Consider the following 20399-nt stretch of genomic DNA (forward strand, 5'->3'; position numbering starts at 1 on the left):
TTACACTTGCAAGCTTTCTCTTAATAATTTTCAGTATGTTTTACACAATGGGGTTAGTGAAGGTTGAATCTGAGCATATTTCGGGAGTGACAAAATCTGTTTTTCTTTTTCCCACCCATCCTTCTACTTTACTTCACAAAAATGGTTTTATAACAGCTCCTAAGGGGCTGAGTCAAGGTTCAGCTATTTTACTGAGGCTTGTTGATGTTTCTGAAGATGCTGCAGAATCTTTTATGTTCAGATGCTTTTCGTTACGATGTAGACATGTGTGGGAAGTAAAATACAGCGTATGAGTACCAAAAGCCATCTACTTCCTCCACTGGCTCCATACCACCAATTAATTACCTGGAAGGCTGGAGTTAGAGTATATGATTTCCAAATATAAAGCTTTATAAACCATGCAGGTTATAATAACTTTTCTTCCCTGCTGGCAAATGAACTGTTCACACCTCATTGTGTCTCTATTGCATGTGAACTTGTCACCTCCAGAATATCTCAAAATTCAGCCACTTTGGGGCAGGGGAGGAACCATTAAAACATAAATATGTAACAAATACGCAAGTGTACTTGGGGACAATTATATTAGGTAAGGACAATAAACCAGCTGTCTTCTTCAGATAATATTCCAGTTGAGGAATCACGTTTCTTGAAGGACACTTGGGTCTGAAAACCCTTTCCAGAGTGAGTGGGGGACTAGCAGTGGCAAAACCAGAGAGAAAAAGAAGAAAAGATGGACTCTTGGAGAGGTTTTAATGACTGTTTCCAGCAATGGCGAGTGAGGGGTGCATAATGGTGAATTATGCAACAGCAGCTGCATCCAGCCCGAAAGGGCAGCTGGAGAGTACCCATTACAGGGGCTGGGATGCTGGTCAGCAGGCAGGGAAAAGGCAGTGGGGAATGTCTATAGGATACCCGTTTCAAAGGTATATTATCTAAAAATGCAACAGAGGGTGGGAGCTTGCGTGCTCTGAACCAGCCCATTCCTTCTCTCCTTCCTTTCAAGTCTATCCAGAACTGTTCTGCAGCCAAGCATTTTACACTGTCAGCCCTTCAAAAAGTTGGGTAAATGTTGTTGGTGTGTTGTCCTGGTGCATCATGTTCAAAGTTTGCCCTCACCACAGCCCTGAACAGCACAGACATTATGCTCAGTGCTTCCCAATAACCTGCTTATCCCCACTGGCTTTCCCCTTCACTTTTCTTTCTGCTTCCTTCACATATGCCCAATTTTTGTGTCTTTACTTTTCTGACTAAAACAGGCTTCCAATTAATGTTTGCCTTTAGGATGGCGTACCCTCCACAGTGTGGAGCAAGGCAGGGTCACAGACCTCACTTCCTTCCTTTAACTAAGTAAGTGCAATTGTATGGGCCACACAAAGAGGACTGTCCTTGTTCCTCCCTGCCTTTGTTCATCCATGCAAAAGACTCGTACAATCCAGCCCTAAAGTAGTAAAGCAAACCCTAGCTATATAGCTGAACCTATGACAGACTCGTCTTTCATACTCATGAGAGCTCTGCTTTAAGATGTAGCCATCAAATGCCTAGCTTCTGTCCCCAAAAAACGTGTAATAAAAAGTGAACATGCCTGCTCTTACATGCTAACTCTTCGGAGTACATGAAATAGAGCATCAATAGCCTGAGAAATGAGAATTCTCTAGAGATAAAAAGGTTAAGTCTTTTCATATAGCAAATTAAGCTCCTATATAATTCTTACATTTTTTTTATTTCAAGGGGTAGGAAAATGGTCTACTTTTGTCAATTAAATAACTTTAAGTTAAATCCTTTCAGTGATTTTCTTTATAATGAAAACAATATTTTACTTTTAGAGAGAGCAATGAATAGCTATGATAGTTACTTTTTTCTCTTATTTTAAAGAACAATAGGTCTATTCAAGAAATGTGTTTTTGTTCTTTTTATTGAGTACTTCAAATTTTTTAGTTTCCAGTTTCCTTAGTATAATGCTTGCTTATTCATTGCAGTAGGAAATTAATATAAATCACTTATTCCAATGCCACAATTTGGGGTATTTTTTTCCTTAGATAATCTTTTAAGAGCAGAGCAATCATAATATAATGTCTTTATATTGAAGAGATTTCTTCCTGTCCCAGTTCTTACAAAAATTTAATTCATAACAGCATGAAATTTAATGTCAGCCTCTACAATTTCCATGCCTCTGTGCAATGCACACCCGAGGCTGGTTTTCTGTTGGCAGGACCGGACTGAAATAAGAAAGAATCATGACAGTTAATTTCTAGAAAACATGTTTAAACTGCAGGGACATGAATGTCAAGGTGCATGCCTGTCAGAGGAAAAGTAACCTTGCTCTAGCATCCCTGTAGAACCGTGTGTCACTGGGTTTGTGTTTATTTCTGATTTATACCCTCATGAGTGAGACAAGAGCCAGTGCAAGTCAGTGACTTCAGAAGTGCATTAGAATAGAGATAGCCTGGTTATACTTTATTGGTTCTCCATCACACGTGTGCTGTGTGATGAGGTTGTGCTGGTGTGCAGGTCACCTCTTTTCTCCCATTCAAACTGTAAATGCATCCAGGTCTGCATATTGTTCCCAACTGAACACCAGCTAACAGATCTTCTTCTTTCACTGAAATTCTTCTTGAATAGTCCACATAGCTGTACAAAAAGTCCTCTTGCAGTTTTTTTCATATTGATGTATTGCAAATAATTCCTTTTTAGATTAGTGATATTTTAGTGTAAAACTATAATTTGAGATTAATCTGATGGAGTGCACAGTCTTGGAGGCCTATTAACAGTAAAGATTCAGAAATACAAAGGACCCATTGTCCTTTAAATGCTTAATGTGGGTATATCAAGGTATGATAATACCCGACTTGCTCGTATGTGGACTTCCCAGACAGGAGTTAAATACAAATACACTTTTCTCCATCATTAACTTAAAATCTGACTATAGCCCGAGTTTGAGTCTATACTGCCAGATCACAGTAGGAATGTATCCCTAATTCAGGCATCTTAATGTAACAGTTTTCTGCAACTAAGATACTAGGCTATTTCCCCAAAACGTACACTTGCAATGTGACAGTGAGTGAGTAGTGAATAATCTGTACGTGACATAAAAGGACATCCTTGATGTCGCCTTGTTTTAATTAAATTTTCTTTAACCATTGGCTAAAACGTCTCCTCATTTTTAAGTACTTCAGTTGAAATGACTGGTGTGATATATTAGAAACAGAAGTCAAATGGGTAAAATGAAAGGATTATTTTCTTGAAAACTTACAAGAACATTTGAACCTGCTTTAATAATTCAAAAATTATTGAAAGCGATGTTTTTGGTTTTGTTTTTTTTTTTCTTGGACTACAAACTTTTATGCACAGGACCTCACTTTTTTTTCCTTTGCTTATTGTTGAGGAGCCACACAACGAGGTGAGCTCTGCATGGACTCAGGGCACACTGTGCCTTGATGAACAGCAGAAGAGGAAAGCTGTCTGGAGAGGGCTCTTTCCCTTAACACAACGGCTGATCCTCTCCAATGAGTTAGTTCAAATTCCGTCAGGGCTCGTCATTTAAGAGGTTGCAAGTTACTATGGTAACAGAGTTCTAATGACATATTCAAATTCCTCTCTGAAAACTGTTTGATCTTGAGTGAAATTACTCATTATCTCTGTATAACACTCCTCTTCAACCTAATGACTTTCAGTCTGCATTTCATTTCTCCACTGCTCCCCCATCTTTCTTCTCCTTGTCCTCTTCCCTATTTTCTACTAATATACCTGAAGAATCTCTTCATCCATCACTCTTCTCTGTCAATATCTGGACTCATTTCTTCAGCGAAGAAACTGAACCTGACCCATCTCTAATTTGTCTTAGAGATGTCCTGCAGTGCAAGCACATTTCCCAATGACCAAAACAAATTGCAACCAAATCCATAGTCCCAGCTGCCTTTTCACCACGTTTAACTGAGCTCGCAGACCTTCTCTTCTCTCCATCTCTGCTTTCATTCTGCACTAGATACAGCATTAGCTTTGATGTTTCCCTCTTCTAAGTAAGCAGACATTTTTCCTACCTCATTTCTATCTCTTTGAAGAGTCTGGCAGAGGCATGAAAGTCTTTCCTTCCTTATGAAGCCTAATCCATAAACTTACCATCCGTCTCCATGCTGAGTCATATATCCTACACCTTTAGTATAAATTGAAGCTGTAGTCACTCTGCCATCTGCTAGCTTATATATATATATCTAGCTCCAGACCAGCTATACGGAGAAGTTCCAAGGCTATCACAATAGTTCAAATATCAGATTGCAAAATATCTTACTTCTTGCTAAGCCAAAATAACAGATCAGTAGTACACAGATCATAATCAAAGAAAATTCTGACTCTCTCCTAACTGAGCAGCATCACATACCTCTCCTGCTCTGAAAACCCACCTCTCACCTTAGACTTGCTCTTACCTCAGTACTCCTGTCTAGGCTAGAAGGGTTTTAAACCTTTGCTCTCAGGCATCAGAAATCATTTTTGCTGATTTACATCATCTGCATGTACCTTAGCAAGCTAGTTTTTTCTGTGACTTTAAAAGGAACCACATGCTTCATTTTATCTGCCAGTCAGGTTCAATAAGTTAAAGGAAATAGTGCAGTACCCTTTGATTGCTGTAAAGGCTACTGCTTTTTGTTGCAGTTTCTACTGGAGGCTCTCTCAAGCTCATCTCTACCCTTACCGCTTTATTTGTGTGGAGGTCCTAATGGCCTTTTAAATTTAGCCAGGCAGCCAAAAAGTCATTAAAGCTGTATCTTTGGTGGGTACAATTTTCCTCTCTCTAGCCTTGACAAATAATTGATAGTACCATCAGAATTTTTGGTGATAATCTGCTTAGTTTATCCCTTTGAGTGTATAAACTCCTCTATGGAGTCTCTCGCTTCTGTTTTATTTATCAAACAAAAAATACTTACCTTCAGTTTCAAAGTCATCATACCCTACTTCCAGCCTACTTATACTTCTCCTTCCCTACTAAATTGCAGTATGCAATTGCTATCTCTTATGTTTGAGACATTTTTAAACAAATAATTCTATGCTTTGTCATAAGGACCAGCAAAATTTTCTCTCCTGCTCCCTGTAAAGATATCTCAGAGGCTTTCCTCACAGCCTTCCTTTGCTGGGATGGCTCCAGGAGTGAGAGTCAAGTGGCTGGACCTTACTTAGTGTTGTCTTGCAGTCAGACTGTGTGCTTTTTGGGGCACAGGCTGTACTTCAGGGGTTGGGAGGAAAAGGAGGACTCCTCACATAGTGCAGTCATAGTTAGTCATTGTTCCTGCTTTGATAACACAAATAATTATTCATAATAACAGCTGCAATAGCAGTAAAAAGTTACAGCTGTCTAATTTATCTAACAGATTAAAGCAGTTTTCAGTAAGGCTTTTCCAGTTGTGGAATTTATCATCAGTCACCACATCATGAGTCTCTTGCTGTTATGGTCACACAATGAAACCATTTCATCTGCTGGGTTTTAGAAAGCCAGACATGTTGATAGGATGGCTTTATGCTCAGGTTGTTTGACAAGTTATGGAAAATCAGTATCATTTGCATATTTTTATCTTCAATGTTTGACATGTTCATAAACAGCCCAACCTTGACTAGATCAGTCATTTTTGCACTTTAAAGGAAAACAGAAATGATTGAAATGGGAATAAAACCTTTTTTTTATTAAGATACAATGAATGCCATATATATGATGCCTCAAACATTTCAGGAAAACTCAGATGGAAAATGTATACTGATGAATAAATCTGCTAAATATAAAGCCATACTAGTTTTGGATGCTGGCATTTAATCTGTATTGCTAGCTTTCCATTGCTAGTATAGACATTCCATAATAAGTTTTACATAAGAACGTGAAAAGGTTCTACATTGAAATGCTAAGTTAATATATACTACAGAAACTTGAAGTTCACTTTGCATCTCTTTTTACAGTGTAGATGCAATGTAATGTTCTTTTCCCATCACTGGAGCTTTTCATTTTATGTTAAAACAAAAATCTAAGTGTTATTTTCCAACATTCTTGAGATGTGATGCTTCTGATAGGACCTTTATTCCGATGGGGAAAAAAAGTCAGTGAGGTAGTAAAACGTCAGTGGGAAGTGTCGTGGAGCTAGTAGTGCTCTCTTTCTCTTCTCAGACTGCTCACTTTTCAATCTGTTTCATTTCGTAAGAGAGCTCAGACCTATATGCCTGTAAGATCTTATCCCATGGTGAACACTGCAAATGAAGGTGCTGCTAAAGTCCTCCATCTCTTTTGGAAGCCATCACCCCCCTCACCCAGCCCTCCCACAGGACCCACAGATGCTCACTGACCCTGCATGTGAGAATGACTGGAAGGGGTGATTCTCCGCTGTTTCATTTGTGAAAGAAATAAAGAAAAAAAATCCCAGCTGTAAACTCTGATTTTTTCAACAAAGATGGAGTAAAAGCCACAGGCTAGGTAAGCCTATATGCTATCACCCTGACTGCAACCCAGAATACCTCCAAAAGCACCACTCTTTCCAAGTCCAAGGAAAGCGTGTTGCTCCCTAAAAATGAATTCTTTTCTCAGAGCTAATATGTCACCTGCTCTCTACATCCTCTAGGGACTTACCATGCAACAAGCTCAGGAAAGCAGCTGCAACTGGTGTTCACATAGGTTAAGCAGACTGATTTAGCCTCCTCACAGCTGCATCTGTTGTTGTGGACAAGAGTATCTGTCACGGTCCAGTTGGGTCTCTCCAATTTACAGGACAACGTATTCTGTGACTATAAATACTGAATACATACATTGTGAACAAACAGTTTCTTACTGTTTAGGCAGAAGACTGCTGCCTGACAGTACATTGAGTCAGTAAGTCATATTTTATATTGCATTTCTGCTCATTTTGGAAACTAAGCAACAGTTTGAATAGTAACAATTAAAGCAACATGATGAAAAATATTATCCACTTTAGATCTACTCAAACTTGTCACATTCAGTAAACACAGTATAGAAAGAACAGCTAAGAAATGTAAATGGCTCTGCAGTAAATTTATATTACTCCAAACAGCTATTTCAAATGAGGTCAGTAGGGTGCATTTTCCATTTAAGAGACTCATCCAGATTTAACAGAAGGCATTATACACATATTGGATCCTTCAAAGAAGAGCAAAACATGGTTGGCAGGCAATTAAACAAATACTAGGTTGTCAGTTAAAGCTTATAACTGCATGGCAGATATTTATTGTAAAGTAGGGATCACTCTAGTTCACATTGTTTATATCTGATTTGATATTAGTATTTTTAATATCCAAGTAGAACTGGAACACAGACTGCAGGGTATATGTAGTACTTATCTACATAAGCATCTGTGTCAATTTTTGGGCTAGGAAATATGCCACCACTTCAATTCTGCTGGGAACAGTGGGTGGTCAAACAAAAGCCTCGGTGGCATTAATGCATTTAAAATTAAACTGTGGCTAACAATCACTAACAGACGTGCAAAGTTAAGATACTCACCCTTGCACCAGCGTAAATCTGGAATAGCTCCACTGGTTTAAGTGTACAGCTCAGACTCACAGCACTAGAAAAGGAATTTGAATGCAGTCCTGGTCTTACCATAAGTAAATTAAGAATCTGTTATGTACCTTCTCCTTGCCCCAAAGCATTTGCAAATTGTACCTCCTGAGGTCTTAAAAAATGAAAATTTAAGCTGTCTACTCTTCTTTCATAGCTGGACCACATGCTGCCACTGCCCTTCCCTCTATGGCTTCAGAGGGTTGCAGGCAGTGAGAATAACTATTAAGCAATGTAAAGTGGCATAAAAATATGGAAAAGCAGGCAGAGGTGATTACCTCTGAAGTGGCAGAGTAGAAGAACACAAGCCAAAGTAGGTGTTCAGGGAGAAGAAATGCAGCGCACGGATCTGGGGATGTGTGTCCTTCCTCTCTGTCTAATCCCACACGCCTTAGGATGAAGAGTGCTGCTGGGGCCCAGGGCTGCAGGAGGGGATGGAGAACAGCAGAGCTATGTCCTGGGGCTGGATGCTGGAGTTTCCAGCCTCTGGACACCCAAAGAATATCTCACTGTACAAGAATTCAAAAGTAAAGGATTTTAGCATGTACAGCTCAGCAGTCCAGGGAGGCACTTTCACAAGGTGTCCTCTGGGGCTCTGCAGATCTTCCCTTTACAGGGGCAGCTGCAAACAAATTGCTGCCTCTTCTCTGTCTTCCTGCAGCCTCTGCTGAGTGCCTTTATATTTGAAGAGTTTTCTAACTATGTTTAATCCCATCTTGTATTAAACAGAGGAGTGAAAAGTGTTGTGAATTGTGTTTCCATGGGAATTTCCACTGTGGGAGAGTTACCACTGCTGCATAGCTGTCTTTTCATGCTTTGTTAATAGATATTTATATTCCATAAATACCATCTCATACTCCGCCCCTTTCCTACAATGCCACCACTTTACTGGGAAACCTAAAGCCCCATTGGTCCTTTAGCTCCCTTTTTACTCTGAATCCAAAGTAAATAGCATTGCATTGAGAAAGATTGTTTGAAAGATTAGGTTACTCAATTAGAGGGATTTATTCTACCTTACCAACTTCCTTATAAACATTTTCATTTGAATTTTCAAGGACAGGAGCCCATTCTATTAACAGGCATGGGCCAGGCTCCACATACCATCTGACATTTCTTTATGTGGCTTGTCTTAATCAAAATTGAAAGCTTCTTTTGTCAAGTCAGGTGTGTTAGCATCAGCATGGACATAGACCATCACGAAAAGCTCAAAAAACCTAGGTCATTGTCAACACATTTAGACATCAGCCGGGGCTCCACTAATGGCATGCTCTGCATAAACTGGAAGAGTAGATGCTGCCACTAGCCAGAAAGTTAATAGATTAAGTATTGCTACTCAGAAGCTAAGATACAAATATCATCTGGAGAACAGTGACACAAGCATCACAAGGTCACTTACTAAATTTTCAGGCCACCACGCCCTGGAAACAACAGCGTTCAAAGTTCAAGCTAGCCCTGACCTGCACAGTATTGTGCATCCAGAGCTCCCTATGCTGGATAAGACTCCGAATGGTGTTAGGAGGGGTTCCTTTATAGGGCTCATAGATTTATAGATTTCAAGGTCAAAAGGAATCACTGTGATGCTGTGATCCGACTTCCTGTGTAACATGGGCTACCATCCTCCCCTGAACTAATTAACTGGAGTAAGTGGCAGTAACAGAATCTCTGTTTGCACAGTTAGCACTCAATTAACAATAAAATGCAATACCTACAGTAAATGAGGAGGAGCGAGAGTCTCGTGCCTGATGCAGGAGCCAGTAGACCTGAGCTCTATCCCACTGCCCGCTGCTGTGACCCTCCTGCGCACCTACCACATGCAGTCGGGAGCTTTGTTTCCCTCTGCCGCAGGTCACTCCTGTGGTTCCCTATCACAGGACTCTTGCACACTTGCAAATCACATTTCGGGCTTCAGAAGGAAGATGCCAGGGGGACACAGAACACTTATTTTATGTAACATAAACAGAACAGCATAAACCAATCTCATTCAACAGGCTTCCAGTTGGAGATCTGAAACCTCAGAAAAAAGCAATGTACTTTGATTTAAATGACACTTTCTAGTCATTTACATATTACTGCGATGTAGAGTAGCTAGTCATAGTAAAGGGTATTTTTCCCATTCAAATAAGGATTGTGTGTTCCGATTTGCTTTTAACATTTCTTTTTTTCCTTATTCTTTACTTTAATCTAATGGCAGTAATCCATTGACCTTTATTTTTGACAACGTACATGATATCTAGCCAGCAGGCCATTGGAAAGGACTGAGTAATATTTTACAGCTCAGTGCCAAAGTATGTGCAAAGGTGTCGGTGTAAGTTTTTAGTGTGAAATGTGCTGTTCTTTGCCCAGAAGTTTCCACCCTCATAAGAATTAGCTAAGAAGACACTTTATTAAAAAGACAGGTTTTCTATTATTGTGTGACAAAGGGACTGAATAGACCCAAGCAAGGAAATATCTTGAATAACCACATTTTTCTGCAGTTTACTAACAAGAGTGGCAAGAATCAGCAGGAATCCTGTGTCTCACAGGGTCCTACACAATCCAGAGGTCTGAAACTGCATGGATTTGTTATAGTGCATCTGGGAAAGACAGAGAGAGAGACAGAAGAGAGGCAAGGAGAAATGGAAAATAAAAGAAAACCCTTTTGCATTGCCAACCAGCCTAACAGTTAAACAAAGCTTTCTTTTGCATCCCCCCCAAAAAAACCCTGACACTATTTGGTTTACCAATCAAGTAAATAACACTGTTTGAGCTGGTGTTTGGCTGGCATTGTCACAGTTACTGCCGCTCCAGTATTAACTATCCTGGAGCTGCTAATAATAAATATTTTTGAGATTTTGGTCAGAAAGATTTGTAGTAGATTTCTTAGCCACTGAAAGAGTGTTGCATAACGGCCATCTATGTCTGAGATGCGTCCACTTCATTCAACTTTGAAAGGGAAACCAGTGGACATCATATCAACACAACACAGAAAAAAGATACATGGCTCTCCAGGGAGCACTCACATGGTTATAGGTAAGCATGTGTATAATGTTTGCATAGTCAGAAGCTTACCCAGGGAAAACAATTATTTTAGAGTTAAGATAGGTCACCCATTCAAGGTTAAGTTTACCTGTCTCAGGGGAAAGCCAATTTTGCATGTTATTTTTGAGGTAGCAGAGCTCTCCATGATAGCATGCCCATTTCTGCTTATTCACAAAAACTACTGTTTAAAAATTGCAGTTGGTTTGCATTCTGTGTTCGTGACCTGTTTTGTCAGTTCATTCTTGCATCCCACCTCCCACTCAGAAACAGAAGGCTTTCTGTATTTTTTGTACCAAAAGCTCACTTAGCCCAGCACAGAGTCTTTAATGGTGTTGGTTGCAATAGGGAAGAGTGTATAATACAAGTTACAGGAAGCAATCCATCCCTTGGTACACTTTCATAGTTTACAGGAATTAACAGTTTAGGAGTTTCCCGAGTCTGTGGTTAAATATGAACAATTGTACTGATGGACTTATCCTCTAGGAACTTGTCTGGTCCCTTTGTGAGCCAGTTCAGGTCTTTGGCCTTCTCAACATCCTATCCCAATGAGTTCCGTAATTTAACTATGTGCTAGGTCAAAACATTCCTCCTTTGATTTTCTTTAAACGCAACACCTAATAATTGCATTGAGTGCATTGTAATTATAGAAAATAATCATCTTCTGTTTACCTTCTCAACAATATTTGTTTATCTTACAGAGCCCTATCAGACTCTTCTGTCATATTTTATGAGAGTTCAGAGACAACTATTTTCCCAGAAGGAAAGTCCTACCTTACTTTCCCTCTCACTACATGGCAGTTGACATATGCCTCTAACCACCCTTGTCTAGTTCTGTGGGGTACCAGGATGCAGCAAGTATTCAAAAGATAGGAGCATCAGGATTTGCCACAATTGTTTTTTCAGTTTCTAATTCTTTCTCTACAATTGCTAACATTATGTGGCTTTAAGACCAGTCCTGGGCACTAAGCTGGTCTATTCACCTAACAAATGATGACTCTCAAACTTCTCCCTTGACTGGTCAAACCCAATTTAGAGCTTTTGTAGGCACCATTCAGGTTGTCTGTTTGGGTATAGACAACTTTTGCAATGCTGTTTTTATCAGCCTTGCTGCCAGGCATAAGGCCATGGTTAAGGACTGAGGCCTTATCACTGTAGAACTAGGACCACAACTCAGTGAAGGAGTAAAGGAAAAATCCTTTGACTTGAGCAGGGAGGATATATAATAGTTACGTGTCTGATGTGCTGTTTCTGAGACCTAAGATGAAACAGCATTTTGAAGACATTTTAAGATATCAGAATGGGTCTAAATGACATCTGTCCCAGTCACCCTGACATGCCATACCACTGGGACTTTTTGCCTGCAATGACTGCATTCTTGGGCTTGCATAGTCAAAATCTGTTGATCTTTGGGACACACTACAAGCCTACTTTCCTTTCTGGTCATTTGCAGTTTTCTGGGAAGCTGAGAGCAGTTTGAATGGTAGGAAACAGGAGTATTAGTGGGCTGCGTGCTGTATGTTGTAATGTGGACCTTGGTTACTTCAATCTGGATTTTTGCTATTTTTTGCTGTTCATAGGAGATGATATTTGAAAATGTCTAAATTACTAGGAACTTCACAGAAAACTCTTCAGGCTAAAAGACTAGGAATAAACAAATAACAGAATCTGGCCTGCTGCTTCCCTCCCTTCATTGACACCTGCGGATGGAGTCAGGAGGCACCACACCAAGTGCCTGGCTGTGCTGACCACCCCACTATTGTCAGAGCCAGTACGCTGTTTCAGGGCTTGTGCCAGCAGAACTGGCATCAGGCACCATTTACCATCTCTGCTTTCATACCCCTGAGGGGTTCCTGACAGAGTCCAAAGGTATGGAACTTTAGTAATACATTGGCATGGTGATGAATGTAAAGCTATTCTTCACTTGAACTTTTAATCTATTATGTAAAAGCTCCATGTTAAAAAAAAACACGTTTGTCTTGAAGGAAAAACATTTTACTGTTCCTCATCTGTTTTTACAAATCCACACTTACTCTGGCAAAGATATCCACTGTCATTTTAAATGAAAACTGACTGACTGTTACATCAGTTTAAAATTAATTCATACTGCAGTTAGAATTTATTGTAAGGCAGCTGGTTTTTATTCCTATTTTTTTTTAAGAGAACTTATGGATTATGACAGAACCTATCGAATATCGCTGGAGTGTATCTGGGAAGCTCTGTTGCTTTACACTGAGCTCCATCATTGAATTTCTGTCTGAAGATCTTGGTATGCTGTAGGTTCCCATCAAGTTACAAGAAGATAGAAACCAGAAAAGCCTTTCCTAAGCATGCTTGAAAATTTAGCTGGGTGAATTGCAGAGTCTCCTTGCTAATTCTTTGCCTCACTTGCATAGGTGACATTTGAAATTATTCTAGGCTCTTTTTCTTGCCCACGTTAATACAGATGAAATGTGCACACTTGAACGTGTGAATTGGAGATCATCAACTTGTCACCCCACCTCTGCATTATCTGGTACAATGGACAACCTACTATATATACACATACAAAATATACAACAGCAGTACCTTTTGTAGAGATTAATGGCCTTGTTTACAAATGCTTTTATTAGATTACTTGCTATTACTAAAGTTTATGGCAAATATATTTCTGTCACTTTGTTCATTTTATTGTGTTATGGTAGCAGTGTTTTCATATTCAGCAAAGTGAGAAAGGATAAAGACAGAACACAGCTGTCAGCCCGCCCCTGCAACGCCCTCCAGCAGTTTCAGCGAGAGGGTGAGTGAAAATAGCTTACTCTGTGGAAGTTGGATGGGCGATTTCTAGGCAGGCTGAGTGCAATTACCTGGCTGGGAATTTGTGGAGGAAATTGTGGTTAGTGCCCCTCCTCTCCTGAAAAGTGCATGGGATCTTTAGCAACCACAATGGTCAAGATTTCAGGGTTTAGTTTAATTACTGGGAGATGCTCTGTACCATTAACACAGGGGAGAAAGGAGGGGTAGAGCTTGGTGTGTAGAGTGTGTGTGGGTTTTAAATGCCATTTGATAGCCTTTAAAAGCTCTGTGCTGGAGCAGATCAGATGCTTTCTTGTTTAGAAAACTTATGAAGCAGAAATTCTGTTGAAAGAAACTTTGCTGGAATACATTAAGATCTTTCATTTGTTGGCAGCTGATATTATGAATGTTACTGGTCTTTACGGAGAAGAAAATGTAATATTTCATTTCATTAAACTGCAGAATTAGTCCTACTTGTCGCACCGTTGCAAACTTCTCAAGTTTTTCACTCTGTTTTGTTTTATAGTACACTTTGTGTTACTACCTGGTAATTAAGACACTGATTCTGTAAACACTGCCTATGAGTTGCAGCTGCACTCCTTGCCTGTGCGTTTTAAACACAATATCTGCTGACCCTAAAGGCAAATATTCATTATTATGAACTGCATCGGGTTTGTCTCATAACAATTTATAGAGTCCTTAGTGTATGAGAGGAAAAAGCACAGTTTGATTGTTATGTTGCAAGTTATTTGCAAAATTGGCAGTAAAAAAAGACCTAACAACATGAGCACTTTTATTCTGTGTGTTTCTGACAACGAATACACCATTTCTGAAAGAAAAAAGCAATTTTCTAGCATTGACTTTTAGGATGCTGATAGTAGAACAAATCATCAATTCATCTTAAGAAAAGAGATGATTAGAGGAATATGAAGCATTCAGAAGGAAATTAGATGTTTTGAATACATTAAACTTCTCTGAAGGTGAAGCGTTACTGAAAGATTTCATCACACCGACCTATCAGCCACCACTTTTAGCACTGATTACATGTTTGTGACTTGAACTAGAGACATAAATCAGACTACTGCTGACAAATCCAATTAATTTTGCACCCACAGAAAAGCAACATGCCTTTCTGGCACAATTTGCAATTGCAAACAGGAAGGCAGAGAACCATCAAGTCTGGAAACTTACTTTCGCAAATGTAGCAAAATGCCTCTGAAGATCTACAAAGTGGAATTAATTCTTAAACTTGCATGAAGATAGCTGACAGAAAGCTTTCCAAGGAAAAAATAAAAGCATTGTAGGAATGATAGTCTAGGAAACTGGTGTGCTGAAAAGGCATAAGGGTACAGTGTACTAACCTATAGTCAGTTAGTGGAACTTCTGCAGCCAGATGAAGTCTCTAAATTGCACTATTCACTTTTAAGGTAATGCAGTTCAGAGTACTGTTCATATTGTTTCAGTATTTAACTGTGGTGAAAATAACTTTTTTGTGTCTGCAAAGGAAGCTCATTTTCTGCAGAGATTCCAAAAGTCAGTTTTATCCTTTAAATGTTTCCTACTGTGCATCTTTTTTCTCAGATGTCAGCGGTCCAATCATTTAAATGAAGGCCCAACAGACCAAGTTTCATCATGAATACAGCAGTTGGTGATCACCTCCCCACATGATCAGGTGACAGAAAAGCATCAAAACATCTACAATTATAAATCTTATGGCCTCTTTGCAGAATCAAGGGGACCACTGCATGAGATACAGAAGGATAAAGGGGGGGCTTCACTTTGCATTTTGCAGACCTACAAACACATTCTGCCTTGTCCAGAGTAGAATATCCGTCTCCCGCCAGCTTCTTCAATACCAGACCACCTTCCTCTCAAATTAGTCCAGCTGTAGTGGAAAGACAACACTTTGTATTCAAAAAAGTAACAGGTTTTTGGAGTTCTGTTTTTAATAAAGCCAAAAGAGCTAAAATATTTCATTAGAATGCCATCGAGTAATCCAACCACCTAATGCATCTCCAAACCAAGATCACTTGGGCTTTTTGCAGTCACAGGTCCCCTTGTTCCCTCTTCCATGAGCAGAGCTTTCTCCACTGAGTGAGGCTGAAGGCAACTTTAGAAACACAGGGAAAAAACATCATTGTTCTCTTGAGCTGCCTTTGGAACAGTGAGAAAGAGGCATTCTGAAACCTCCTTTGCTTCATGAGAAATCACATGTGACCAGTCATGGTCTTGCCCATTCTTTGCAACTTGGCTTCCATAAGTCTTTTAGTATAGAAGAATATAAAGACATGAATAGAACAAGATTGGATGGAGGGATGAGTTAGGATATAGATGAAGGGCATTTTTTCCCTCAGTAGAAGTAAATTCATTTTTATTAAATTACTCCTCAAATTGCTTTAACTCACAACGTTGCACTGTTGTTCTGGGACAATGGGTACTGGCATACAGAGATTTATTTTTGGTTTTTTGTTTGACAGCTGTGAATGTGGTATGAATATGATTGTGCAAGGCACACAAACACATGTGAGACTATCCATTTCTGAAGTTGCTTTTAATCTTCTCCCTAATAAAACATTTTCTAAGAAAGATACAGAATGAAATTCTGCCTTGTTGTGGCAACTGGAATTATACCTGTGCCACAGGTGAGCAACTTCAGTTGTGGATCTTAATTCTACTCCAGCTGTTTCTCTGGGTGGCTTTCCATGCCACAATGGATGAGCGAGCAACACAGAAAGAAATAACAAATGCTACTCCCTCTTCACTAATAGTAGGAATTTCTCTGTTCTCTCTGTGGATCCCTACATGTCTACTGAATTTGGTGGTCCCTTTCCCATTGCAACTTTAGGGCTACAGTTGAGTATTTTCCTAATTGAATGGTGTGCTTATTAGATGCAGTCCATCTCCCAGACTGTCTTCCCTACGTGTCGATTATTGTGGGTGGATATCAGGAATTGCACTGAATAGTGGCTGTGGATGGGGAAAACAGACATTTTGCTTGCAGACTAAGTTACACAAATTCTTCTCTTTTTAAGCACAGTGGATGTTTAAAAACTGTATCAATAGGCCTCTTAGGAGTTTTTGTCTCAATCCAACGTTAAGCCTAGCTTTTGTACTTGCTAATTCTCAGGGCAAAATCTCATTTGTTCCACAAGACTCTTTTTCTTGTTTGACATGTGTTCTCCAGTGGGAATTCCATCACCCTTTGATTTAATTCTTCCAGATGTTTCATGCATCCTATTATGAGCCTCTTCAAAGAAAGAATAGTCACTGGTCTAGAAAGCAGTTGCATTTTCATTGTTCCAGGGAAGGTAATAATTTTATGCTAGGAAACAGGAGCAAAAAAGTGTATGGGTAGGTGATCATATATGTGTCTATATGTATATATATAAATCAGTAATAAAGAACTCCCTAAAATCTTGTCAGTTAAACCCAATGGAAATATACTACATTTAAGCAGTAAATACATACATAAAAAATACATTCTATCTGAAGGTAACAGTATCCTTGGGAATGGAAGATTTAGGGCTTTTAACTTCTCCCCTTTCCACATAATGATTTGCTTTGTGTTTATAAAGGGGTGTTGTTACAAAGAGGGGTAGTTTATTGCACCTGAAAGCCATAATGCCCTCATGAAAGACTGTAACAGACATTTGTAGAACAGATTTTGCATTTCAGCATTTAAAGCACTGTTACACTTCAAATAAGTAAAGTCAGAAGCATGGCTGAATCTTTGTGCTCACTCAGAACTTAAAGGTTGCTCCTACAGTAATTATTTTGTGACTATTTCCATATCGGCTATTTGTATCACTTACTGTCAGCAAATTCACTGCTCATATCATTCCTCTCCTAGAACAATACTTTTTCATCATTGCCACGTAACTATTGTTTAGGGACCATTACCTTCTTATTATTCATTTGTGACCTCTAGGCTTGGGAGGAAGGGTTAATTAGCTACATTTTAAAAGATTTTTTGACATCGTCTTGTGTCTTTCCTGGTCCTTTAGACAGAAATCACAGCTTAATTTCTCCTCCTAAATGTTTATCGAGTACATCCAGCTAACACACCCTCATAATTCACTGGCCTACACAAGCTCAAATCACTGGGTTATTGATCAATTATTTTTCAAGAGCCTCTTCAGTTCGAGCTACTCTTCCTCTCGGGAATCCTGGAAAGGCACAAATGTTCTCAGCAAATACCAAAATTTCTGCCCAAATTATATGTCATGACAAACAGTCTGAAAAGAACCTTTTGCTTTTCTTTTGTCTTAAAAAAAAAAACAAAACACCAAGCAGAGTAATCTTAAACTGTTACTAAGTCCTGTACCTTTCCAGTTTCAGCTCTTTACGTCCAATAACATTGTCTCCAGGCTATAATAGGGCAGATTTTGCTGTCCTGGAGTTTCACCAAGAAATCAGGTGAAATTGTACTGATTGCATGTGATTACAATTAGGTTTTGGTTCAGATTTCCTCATAACCTGACTACTCTAAAAGCAGAAAACGCTTCTTTCACTCATACATGGTACTGTGAGAGAGATCTAACTTGTAATGATTGTAGATGGGACATGCTGGAACAGCAGTGCTCCATGCTGCTACCCACAGGCCACCTAGATCCTGTTCTCCAGCACAGGAGGACCCACCTTTCCATTAGCAATGAAAGAAGGGCAGAAGTGCTGAGAACCCCAAGTATGAATATCCTACACTGGAAAAACCACCCTCAAACCCAGAACATAGGTGCAAGCACACTGATTAGTCCCACACAAACTCTGTCACTTTTAGTGCCATAAATGTATTGAAAATTGAACCTGATGTTTTTTGCTCGAAGTGGTTGAGATTACATTTACCAGCATTTCTGTGAGCTCCATGTTACAAGTATTGATCTTGCTAAAATGTAGTATATGTGCCAGGCATATATTTGTCCCTGTAGAAATACAGCGGAAAGAAACATTTGGATTTAACTAACCTGAGAGAGCCTTCCAAAAACAGCAGCTGGGCACAGCGTCTTCAGACAGCCGCATGTCAAATAATGGGCCCAGGTTCTCACAGCAACTCCAGCAGCAGCTAACCCTACAAGTACCAGCATTTTTTCCACCTGTAAAATCTTAATCACTGAAAGTAGGACCTGAAGTTTCTTTACCCTTGCAAACTCTTTTGTTGCAAACAGAAGTGGAAAACTTTTAGAAAACCTGAGTCCACATTGTGTCTAAGACATTACTCTAAGTAATAGTATTGCTAAGCTGTAAGTAATAGTATTTCTGATCATTCAGAGATGTTGGGGTTCTGGGAAAAATGTTTCTTTCTCCAAAACAAAGGGAAATCTGGACAAAGGAAATAAGCAGATATTGCCAGAAGAAATATACGATACTCGATACCAAACCAAAACATCACTTCAAGGTGTATCACTGAAGGAAATATTAAGTTTCCCAAGAGCTAAATAATAACAGCATCATTAGTGGCAAGGCATGAAGGGTGAATGTGAAGAAAGGTTACCGAGGAGCATTAATTACAGATTGTACCACAGTAATACACGTGGATCACCACAGTTACACCACCAGTAATCACTAACACACCAACATTCAGACTTTGGAACAGAGGTAAATACATCAGCTGTAGAGTGACATTACTTGCTCTAATGGGGTATCTTACCCCTCTCTCAACATGAGGTTATAAACACATCCATAAACACACATTTTTTTAGAAGACTCAGGGGGTAAACTTGGCTTCAGATAACTCAATGAGAATATGGGTTGCATCCTTAAATTTCAAGTTCAGGAGGGACTATGTGTTGAGCCAGCCTTACTGGCAGCTCCCTACAGATCACAGGCTTTCATTCTTTTCTGTTAAAGAATTGATCTCTGTTGCATCACCCTTATTGGCAGTGATTAGATCAGCATCCAAATTAGTGAACATTATCAAACTCAGTAACTTGTGACTGAAGAATAAAGATGTTCAGCTGCAAGGCTTCAAGTGACAAAGACCATAAGGAATTATTTTGCTTCAGAGAGCAATTACACACTTAAAAAGTAATTTTATTCCCACCTGTAGCCATTGGATTGCATTATGTTCTAGTTTTGGAGACCAAAGAGGTCCCTATTGCCACGTGTAAGTAATTACAGACTGTGATCTAGTTGTTTTTGTGAGCCTAATAATCCGTAACAACCTAACTGCCAGTTACACATGGAAGGTTTCAGTCATCTCCTCCTGTACCTAAGTCAATAATTGTCAAACCAAAGCCTTTATGTCTAACTAAATAAGTAATTACTTAGTAATGTCCTGAGGGCCAAAACATGTTGGGGTTCCATTTTAGCAGGACATAATTTTCTTTAAAGAGGGGTGATAGCTAAGCATTGAGCAAGTATAACACTCACTGGTAGGGTAAGAAGGGAGAGAGGAGCACCTCGAAGGAGAATGTTCCTAGATGGAAAAGAAGAAAGTTGTGTCTGTTACATGAATGGATGGTTTCTTTCTTGAGAAGGATGAGAAGATCAGTAGCAGTCATCTCCAGTCGTCACCTGTCCCATGTGTACTCAAGCCGGTGAGTCCTGCTTGCTCCTCCTGTGTTAGCAGAGGTTTCACTCTGGCTCAGAAAGAAGCAGGATGACCCAGTGTGAACTGAGTAGGGGGTAAAATGAGTGACAGAAGGATTCAGCAGAAATTCTGCATTTCCTTGATTTTGTCAGTTTAAAGTTGACCTCTTAACATTAATGTAGATTTTGTCATTTATTTTTTATGCCTGGTGTACCTACCTTAATACAGGGACAACAGTTCATGCTGAGTGTTTTATACATAATTTATATCCAATACTAAACCCCTTTGTACTGCTTTAAGGGGTTATAAATTCACTGCAGCCTAGCGGATATGTTAATGCAAAACTCCTGGCCTGCACATTTTACTTGACATGAATTGCCTATGATTTTCCACCCTAGACATTTTGCCAGCAATATATAAAAAAAGTTACAGAATGTATCCATGAGCAATAATAAAAGCTGCCTTCCTGGGAATATTCAGATCTATAATAATAATTATCCACCAAAGTCTGGATCAGATATTCATTGTTCACATTATTTT

General features: G+C 39.3%; 1 protein-coding gene across 1 annotated transcript in view; it reads left to right on the forward strand.

The window, feature by feature from the left end:
• Positions 1-3196: 3196 nt before the first annotated feature.
• Positions 3197-20399, forward strand: part of EYA1 (EYA transcriptional coactivator and phosphatase 1) — a 224575-nt gene continuing 207372 nt past the window's right edge. The window contains exon 1 of the mRNA XM_080380766.1: positions 3197-3207. The gene's annotated coding sequence lies outside the window, so the exon portion shown is untranslated. The remainder of the gene's footprint in view (positions 3208-20399) is intronic.

Source organism: Falco punctatus (assembly GCF_963210335.1).
Source record: "Falco punctatus genome assembly, chromosome: 3".
Taxonomy (NCBI): Eukaryota; Metazoa; Chordata; class Aves; order Falconiformes; family Falconidae; genus Falco; species Falco punctatus.